At 52.7% G+C, this 9,972-nt stretch overlaps 1 long non-coding RNA gene across 2 annotated transcripts; it reads left to right on the forward strand.

Annotated features, from left to right (window-relative positions):
• Nucleotides 4,516-7,924, forward strand: LOC110400511. 2 transcript variants are annotated; one of them, XR_002439910.1, is made up of 3 exons: nt 4,516-4,588; nt 4,881-4,993; nt 5,446-7,924. It is a non-coding gene; the product is annotated as an uncharacterized LOC110400511 (long non-coding RNA). The 2 variants fall into 2 exon arrangements; XR_002439911.1 differs by lacking the exon at nt 4,516-4,588 and adding an exon at nt 4,599-4,766.

The raw sequence follows: 9,972 nt of genomic DNA on the forward strand, positions 1-9,972 counted from the left end.
CAGCAAGATCATGAAGAAGCCTGCATCCAATTGAAACCACAGGGGGGCTGGGGAGGCAGAAGGTAATTTCCCGAGCTGGAATATGGCCAGAATACAAGCACTAATATCCTGGCTCTTGGGGAAACAGCCATGGGATCTTTGCTCTCTGCGAGTCATCCTGATCTCTGTTTTAAGTCAGACCTGGATAAGGGAAAAGGAGACAAAGGGAATAATCCCTTCAAGAAGCTAGGGCTGCAGGGCATGGCTCGAAGCTGCCCTCACTACAGGGAAGAGCTCCCAGACATGAAGCTGGGAGATGCTCAGAGGGTCCATGGTGTGGGGATGTAGGGCAGTAGGCTGACACTGAGTACTCACGCTGTGGCTGTGGGCTGACCCCTGGAGGCACCGTGACCCTGCTTGGCTCTGGGTAATCTGCTCTATGATGCAAATACCCCAGATTAGCTGTCTGGAAATGTCTGAGCTGGCAGCCAGTGCAAGAGGCTGGGGCATCACTGGCACAAGCATGGAGATCTGCCTCTCCTCCTGCAGGCATGTTTTGTCTCCTACTTCCGAGCAATGTAGGTGTGAGTGAAGACCTGGCTCAGGTGGGTGCATCTCACCAACCACACTAGAAGATATTGTCCTAAATACTATTGAGAGAGAGCAGGAAGGGTGCCAGTACTTTACTATGCTGGGTGGTTTCACTGCCTTCACCTCAGTCCCTGCCTGCTGGCAGCCAGCACTGAAACCAGCCAAGCCCTAATATTAACAAACCCTAACCGCTGCACTGTGCTTAATTGGGTTTGCACATGCAGCAAGAAGTTCAGAGTGGCAAAAATGATTTGCTCGTAGGAAGTCCCCAGCCCAATGCTCTGACCCCACTGTCTCTATCCCTGGGCTTTTGACCCCCCAGGTGCAAGCAGAGCTGAGATGCTTGTCTTGCTGTGGACTGCCTCAGCAAGCTGGGTCTTCCTCAGATGTGACAACAAGCTCTCCCAGCCCAAACAGATAGGCTGGGACCTTGCACTTTTGCAACCCAGCTCTACGGCCCTTCTCTCAGTCGGGACTCTGAAAGCTCACCTATGAATGGTGTCCCGGGGCAGGAGAGAGTTTGGAGTCTTGCCCCCAGCTACAGTTGTCCATCCACCCATCCATCCATCCTCCACCCAACCACCCATCCATCCAACTACCCAACCATCCACCCATCCTTCCACCCATCCACGCATTCATCCTTCTACCTTCCGCCCTCCCACCCATTCACCCACCCAACCATCCATATATCTTTGAGCTCTGAGAAGATTCTTTGAGTCACAACGTGTCCTTGATGCATAGAGAAAAACCCTTTGGGTCATTATTAACAATGCAACCTTGTGCACCCAGGTGCCCAGCTGTGCATGCCCAAGGGACTAGCCCTGTGCTAGGCTGCTTGGCACAGAACCCAGCTCCAAATCTTCCCAAGGACTGACTCCCCAAGGGCTGCACTGTGTGTTGCAGGAGCAGTGTGTGCAGGAGTGGGTTGGGGTAGGATGCTCACCATTCTCCAGGTTTCTTGGATGTTTGCAAAAGCAGCTCTATCAATCAATAAAGAGCAGTCACAATAATGAAGCATAGAGCAGGAAGAAAAGATCTCAAGCTTTACATTGTTGGGAGACCGGGGGCTTTCTTAAAATGAGGCAGGAGAGGTTGGGAATGCAGAGCCCGCAGCAGGGAAGGCAAATCTGCTCCCCTAGCAGAGACATGGCAGGACCGCAGCCTTTCGATGAGATCCAATGACAAGGGGAAGGCTGGGAGAGGACCCTGCTCCTGCAGACACAAAGGAGAAGCCGGTGGCGGCGACTTTCTCTCTGAAAAGTCACGTTTGCCAGGAGAGGCTGTGAAATCCAAGCCGTTCCCAAGAGCTCGTTCCCTTCCCAGCCCCCAGTCTGGGGAAGGGAGTAATTCTAATTTTGTTTTTATTATCGTTATTCCCTCCTGGGCGAGTGCTGGGAAAGTGGTGGATTGTGCAGCTGCCCGGTGGGAAGGGGGATGTGAGGGATGCATGCCAGAGCTGGAACTCTTCTCACCTTCTCCCCAGCTTCCCACGAGATCAGGCATGGCTGAAACCGAAGCATCTCCTGCTGCATGTCCCCCCACCTCCCCACTCATCCCTTGGTAGGGTGGCCCCACTGGTCCAGATGGGGCTGCAGCTGGAGGAGGTGACATTCGGGGGTGTCCTCAGCCCCCAGTCAGCTGCTTGGGCTGGGCTTTGGGCCAGTGCAATGCTTCAGCCTCTGCCACCAGCCTGGTGCACCAAAACAACACTCATATCCCAAAATACTGAGAAGGAGGGAAGTGGCTACAGCTCAGGCAGCACTTTGGGATTGCAGGCACTAGGTCCAAAGCGAGCCCCTCCAGTTAAGAAGAGGCTGCAGCTCTTCCCCTGGCAAAGGCGCTATGGCCCATCCCAAGGAACCTTCCCTTACACTTTCTGCCTTGAGCTTTGGTTCTGTATGAGCAAAACCCTGGGCAGCTCTCCCTCCTCCCGTGGGCTTTGTCTTCAGTGGGAAGAGGTTTCATGCCCGGCCTGCCCTGCAGCCCAGCAAACAGCCTCCAGCTCAGACCATGGGAGGAAGAAGAGAGCACAGATTTATTCCATGAAATTAAGGGAGTGACAGTGTGTGAACAGCCTATTTACCAACATCTCCTCCACTCTTTCACTTAACAGAGGAAACTGCTTCCTACCCTCAGCCGTGCCCGCCACACTGTTCCCTAAAAAATGCCTCCAAAAGGGCCAGGCTCCTATGGGAATGGGCGAGGGCCCCAGTCTCCCCCCAGCAGACTCAGTGGGGTTCACCTGAGGATCTGCAGCCCACGCTCACTCCTTCATCCTATGCAGACTGGCAGGAACAGTGAGGTTGAATGAAGCATTTACACGCCAAGTGGATTAGCCAAATTGCATTAAGCCTCCTTGGGGACATCCTTGTTCACAGCCTTCATTTGATTTCTCTTTCCAAAGCCCATAGAGCTGAATGTGATTACGGCCTCTTAATCCTGCCCGCACACGGCCGTGTGAGGTTATGCAGTGGAAGAGATGCCCTTTGTGGGAGTATGGTGGTAACCACTGCAGTGGGGCTGAACCTCAATTGCAGATGTTCAGCAGCTGTAAACCCAAAGCACGGACAGTAGGCACTGCTGCCTGGCCCAGGAGTTGCTCTCACAGCTAACACAGAGGGCAGGCTGCTGTTTTGGTGCTTGAAAGTGGCCGTGGTTTGGTCCTATCATCAGCACAAGGAAATATCAGAGACTTTCTTGTGCAGAGAGACGGGGGATGAAGCCGCAGGGGATTTCTGTGGCTCTTTCAGCCAGCACTCAACACACAAACTCTCTTTTCTCCGTGTCGGACTGCCTGCCAGGGGAGCAAATCCATCCCTGCTCTCTCAGGACCGTATCACGTAATCTCCTTCATAAAGCAGTCAGGTTCCAGGCTAAGACCAGCCACTGAAAGGTTTTGTTTCCAGAATACCACTAGTAGGAAATACTTCTAAAATGTGCTGCTTTTTGCTGGACTGACCAAAAATAATAAGAACCCCCCCCCCCCCCCATAACACACAAATGGTGAAAGTGTTATTTCCCCACGGAAACAGTTGGTTTTGCCAGAATGATATTTCCCATTAAAAATGTTTTGCTGGAGAACTCCCGACAAGGCAGGCTGCCGCAACACTGCTTTTAATTGAATACAGAAATCCTTGTTTGCTTTTGGTCTCAAACTTCCCTTCAAGAGCAGGGACGGTGGCAGAGCCGCCTGTCCCTCATGGCAGTGCTGTGTCACCCATCGGCTGACAAATGCCAGCGGAGCCCCGTGTCTCCAGCTGGGTTTTGGAGATGCTCCTTTCCCTAAGCATGGCTCTATCAGGGGGGCCATGCTGAACGTGCAGATAATCAGTATCTAATCAGATGAGGAGCTGATAGTATCGTTGACCTTTTTTAATGCTTTCTCTGGCCTGTCTTTCTGCAAGGCTGAGGCTTGATTTTAGGCAAGGGCTTTTTCCACAAGCGAAGTGTGACCCTGTCAACCTCTGCATCAGAGGGGTGAGCTTCCCTCTGCCCAGCTGCAGGAGATGGCAATGCACTCATGGACTTCCACACATCCTACAGGAGTCACGCTTGGGGGATGATGCTGGGTAAGAGCTAGGCTAGTGCAGAACCGATATCAGAAATGATGAATCAAAATGGCATGAAGCTCTTGTGAAGTGGCTGCCTGAGCCATCCCTCTACACCATTTAGGATGCAAAAGACAGCTAAGGTAATCTAGTCCAACCATCAACCCATCCCCACCAACCACACCCCTCAGACATCTCCTGGGCCACATCACAGCTTTTGGATCAGGCTTCACTGGGAGCTGTGGGGCTAAATTTTAGGACATGGGGATTTAGGGAGATGCAGAGAGGAAGAGGAGGAGGAGAAGGAGGAGGGCAGGGGATGATGAACAGCAGGTGTTGGTGCTCACTGGGAGGAGCTGTTAATTGAACTGGTCTGGATGGCTGTTGGGTGAGGCCTCACTACTGGAGCCAAGTGGCACTATAAAAACCCAGGGAACAGGGGTGTGCCAAGTATTGCTGTGGTGTTTGGGGTGTGTGTATGGCCTTCTTTGGAGGATTGGGAACTGGATTGTGCTGGTTGGAGCTCAGGCACCTTCACTGGGCTGGTCTCAAGGAGGAATGCTGAGAGGAGCAGGATGGGAAGGAGCCCAAGGGCTGAGGGTGTCAGCTCTGGCACAGTGCAGGGGTGGAGGTGGAATTTGGAGCTCTGTAAGAAGTATCCAGGTGTTGCAGCCTGGCAGGAGATGGGATATGGTGTTTGTTTCTATGCTGCAGACATTACCCAAAAGGAGAAGGGCAACTTCCTCTCCTTGTGTCTTCCAGCTTGCATCTCAGTGCATTTGGGATGGCTTGAGAAACACAGAGAAGATGAGGGAGCTGCACTGCCTGACTTCAGCCTCCCAGTGTCTAGTGCCAAGAAGAGGAAGGAGAGCACAGTGAGTCCTGAGCACTGCTTGCTCCTAGCATGGAGAGCAGTGGTACAGATGTGTATGCACACCCATTCATGTAATCTTAATGATATGGTTATATTTCGTTTCTGTCTTGGGGGGGGGGGGGGGGATGGTGAACAAATGATCCATAGTCAAACCCAAGCAAAAACTTCTGCTAATGAAAAGAATTACTGAAGTACTGCACAGTGGGGACGTGGAGGGTTAAAATGTTTAGGATTAACTAACTGATTAATTAAGCCTTCCATCCCCACTGCCCTGCTATGGCAGGAGGGGTGCGCTTGGGAGCGTGTGTTACAGGGACACTGGGGGAAGGTGCTCGGCATGGGAGTGTTCTGTGTAGGCATTTGGGATGGTGGGTTTAAAGGTAGCGATGCCCTGCAAGGCTCATGCAAGGTGCCCTTGCATCTCTGCTCTGGCTGCTTCCTATCTCTTGGCAGGTAACAGGGGAGCAGAGCACAGGATCATTCTCCAGCCCCAACCTCCCTGGGAGGAGGAGGACACTTCCCATTGCACACCCGAGCTGCAGCATCATCTACTGGCTTGCTCCTTCCATTCACCCCAGCTATACCCCTGAGGATCCTTCTCAGTCAGTGCAGGATCACTGCTAATTCTCATTCTCCATGAGTTGGCTGTGATAGCAGTGATGCCCGCAGCCCCCCGGGAGCTGCCAGCCCTGCTGCTGGAGCCGTGGTGTGTCTGCAGGGCGCCCGGCGGGTCAGCATCTAAGCAGACAAGATGGATGCACAGCACAGCTGAAAGAAACACAGCGACTCCTGTTTCAGAGGCAGGAGAAATGGAGCAGAAAAAAAGATGAAGGCCCCGATCTCCACCGTGGAAAGTTTTGCTGACAAAAGTTTGAGTGCATCCATGAACTGGGGAATTCCCTGGTTGGGAGTGAACCAGGCAGCAGGGTCAGGGTTCCCCCATGTGCAGTGCCTGGTGCTGCTGTTACAGGGATGTCTGGGCTCAGGGCACTGAGATGTGCAGCCACTGCTGGTCCTAGCTCATGCCAGAGCTCTAGTGCTCCCACTGCAGCAGGGAGGGCAGAGCCAGGTGGAAGGTGTCCAGTGCTGAGTGGGTAGGCACTGAGCCTAGGGATGGGTGCTAGGGGCAGGACTCTCTCCTCTAGAAAGCAGGGGATGCCATTTGGGATTGCATGTCTGGGGGCTAGCGCTGTGGCTTCTCAGCATGGGGAGAATGTGCAAAAGGAGTCAGCAGGCTGCAGCCAGCTGTGAGCTGGGGATGGGGTTTGAACGGGTGACCTTGCTGCTGGTTTAGAGTATGGCAGAGCTCCGCATGGGGATGGGGGTGAGAGCAGCCTCCAGAGGATGCTCCAGCAGAAGGCGTCTTCACAGCCTCTATCCACCGGATCTATTTGAAGCCCTGGTGAGGAAAGACTGCAAAGAGCCTGCAGTCAGGGTGCGTGGGATTTGGGCAGAGGAGAAGGGGAAGGGAGTTCATGCACTGACATGAGGATGCTGCTGTGGATGACATGCTGGATGGGAATGCAGGGCTGGTGTGGGGGAGGAGGGGGGGCAGAGGGGGGGCTGCCTACATGGCCCCCTGGTACTGAGTGCTGATGCTTCTTTTTGTGCTGTCTGACAGCAAGCACCTTGTGCGCCCACACATGTGTGCCTGCATGGCCGGCGGCCCCACACGTAGCCCTGCAGGTGGGAATTGATGCAAACATATGCTGCCATTAATGTGAAAATCACTGCTGCAAACATGAGGGGCTCTCTATTCATGGCCTTCCCCTCTCTTTGTGGGGAGGAAGGGGGGGATCAAATGCAGAGCTTTTATCTGAAATCCATCTCAGGGCCTGGAACAGATGAGGGGGGAATTGGGCTGAATGTGATTGGGGTGGAAATGGGAAAACAGCCTAGGCTGCCCTATGGGAGATGCTCTCCTGCCACGAGCTGTGCTAGGTCTGCAGTGCTGCCTATCTCAACACCTCCCTGGTGCTCCCAGTTCTGCACTTGCCCACTGCTGAGGAATACATGGGACTGGGGAGAATGCTGTGACCAGATGCCACAACGAAGGGTGATCCTACCAGAGCTGAGGGGCAAAGTTCCAGGAGAGCAGTATATTCCCCTTTCATGGTTAGACGAACCATCAGTGCTGATGACAGGTGCCAGGGCAGTTCTGATGACGAGGGTGGGAGCACCCAGTCTGCCCCAAAGCATGGCACATTCCTTTGCCAACCCTGGTGCATGTATGCTGAATTCCCCAGCATCTGGCCTTTGCTGATATCTATTTGTTGGAAGCTGGGTGCATCTCTGATTTGGGAAATCAATCACACTTAATTGAAGGGTGATTGTTTTCACATACGAGCTTGCCACATCACTTTCATCTTTATCACATTCCCTTTCTCTCTGGGTTTTGTGTGACAAGATACTGCAGTGCAGGAGGGAAGGGGTCGCTGACCTTGGACCTGGATATAATTGAAAAAAGCAGGGCAGCGTCTCCTTTCTTTCCTCGGGTGGATCAGTTTGCATTTCATTCAGCTGTCGGACAGAGCACATGTGTGAGCTCAGAGCCATGTTCAATCCCATCTCCGTGCTGCAGCAGTGAATGGTGCCCATCATTTGGGGATGTTCTCTTTTCCCTCTTGTTCTTTGTGGTCCCATTGGAAGCTGTCCTGCACCTGGACTGAGCCCGTTATCTGGTCTGACGCTCACCAAGGCTCTGATGGCCTTCAGGATCGCCCATTACACAGTGCATGAGCAATCCCTCCCGGTGAGCCTCAGCCCAAGCCCACCCTGTACATCCCAGTGGGATACCGGTCTGAAGGGCTCACAGCACACAGAGCTGTCTTTCTGTCTGCACCAGCAAGCTGAACTGCAAGCTGCTCCCCAGCCTCCGGTTTGAAGGTCTCTATAGTATTGACTTTCTCGCTCTTGGAAGTGGCTCATTTATCTTATGCTCTGCATTTGTCTTGCCTGCCAGTGCAGTAGTAAGCGACTGGAGCTGGCTGCCAGCTTTTCTCCCTTAATGACATACCACATATGCAGACAAAGATCTGAATCAGAGTTCTGCAGTCAGTCCCCACTTCCTCATTCTGGAGAAAGGTTTCCTAATGCACTTTCTTCTTTGTGGTTTGTCTCCAGGCTTGGCAGTGGAAGAGACCCAATCCCCCTGACTCTAGGAAGGCTGTGATTCAAGACATATCTCTGAATCCTGGGCTCATCTGAAGCCTAATGGTGTCATGTAGAAGGCCCCTGATGGCTCTTGGATGAGGCAGCCGTGAGTTCCTTCCACTTTGGTTTTTTCATTACAGATCTCTCCCTTCCACATGTGGGTAGGGCCTTTCCCAGTGCAGGCCCAGCACAAACCTTCTCCCAGACACAGACAGCATGGAAGGAATTGGAACTGAAGGTTCCTTGGGTGCATGATTGTGGTGCCATTTCTTTCTGAGGTACCTCTGGCATGGCCCTCCCTCACTGGCAGGGGCTGATGACTTGCAGCCCAGTCAGGCAGGGCTGAACTGGGTTGGAGAGCAGGAGTTGGTGTGGTAGAGCTGTGGGTTTCACTGCACACTGTTCATCTTTGGTGTCTTACAGGATGGAGCCTTCTCCATCACTTTGTGGGAGGCTGTGGACTTGCTGGGGGAGGACATGCCAGCTCCCTGCCCAGAAACTGCTGCGCTCTGGAGCAGGATGATGGAGCCATCCAGTCAAAAGCAATGATCCAAGCACTATTTGCCTCTTGCACAAAACTCTGATGAAAACAGATGGAATGTTTGCAGGTCTTTATTAAAGACAAAACAAACCAAAACATAGCCTGGGAATCTGGAGACAAGTCTCTACTTGCTTTTGGTCTTTCCAGGCATGGCAAGAAGTGGTTGTAGCAGTTGTCTTCCAGGGATATTCCAAGGAGAATGGGCACCCCAAGATGGGCAGAGCATGTTGTCCCTACTGAGCACTCCGCCTGCAGGAGCCGAGGGAGCAGAGCCAGACACCTCCACCCTCATCCATCAGCACGGATGGAGCAGCCCATGCCTCCCTCCTCCTTCCGCTGCTGTGTGGTTTGGACATGCACTAGAAGCGGAGCTGTCGGTTAAAATAAGAGCTGCTTTTCCAGCTCCCAGAGGAACCCTGCTGTGACCTGCGAGGTGTTGCAATCCCTCTCTGCCACCGGCCTGCCTGGGTTTTGCCACCTTCCTCCCCCTTCCGTGGTGCTTATCGCAGCGTTTTGGTAGAACTGCCCTTGTCATATAAATCTAAACATAATTCTCTCTTTCCTGTTAAGCTAAAGAAAATAAACGTGTAGGGCTGTTACTGGAAGCCAAGCTGTAGGACTGCCCTAAATTCTCTTCTTATTGAGTCTGGGCTGAAAATCACTCAATTCTGCTGAGGACACACATCTATGCTTGCACGCGCGGGGAGGGGGAGGGCGAAAGAGAGCGAGAGGACGCGGTGTGTATAAATATCTCCAGCTCTCTAGATAGTCGGCAGATTTATTCCGCTGCCAAGCCTGCAGAAAATTGACTTGTTTCATGGAGGCAGGCTATTGACACATTACCGCGAGGAGGGTTAGGAGAGAAAGCGGTGCGGCTGGCGCCCCTCTATTATACGATAATGTAATCAGCATTGTGGGAAATGACTGTGGGTAAAATGGCATCGCTGACATTTATATTAGAGGATATTGATGGCAGGAACTGTGACCACATCTATCGTACCTCCCGTTTGCCAGGATTGACACAGACGGCTCTTGTTGGCTGGATTTCCTCTCCCTCTCCCTCTCTCTCTCCTTCCTCTTAGCTCCGTTGCTCGCTGCTGTCACTGCAGATAGATAATTGAAAAATGGATCTCACCTTTCCAGCAAACAGGAGTGGTTCAGGCAATTACTGCAGAGGTTATCTACTCAATCTCGGGGCCTCGTCTCCGAGAGAGATTCAGAGGAAATTGGATTTTACATGGATGTTTTATTCTGCAAGGGCTTTAGTATAAATAGAGGCAAGGAGA

Source organism: Numida meleagris, chromosome 5 (assembly GCF_002078875.1).
Source record: "Numida meleagris isolate 19003 breed g44 Domestic line chromosome 5, NumMel1.0, whole genome shotgun sequence".
NCBI classification, from domain to species: Eukaryota; Metazoa; Chordata; class Aves; order Galliformes; family Numididae; genus Numida; species Numida meleagris.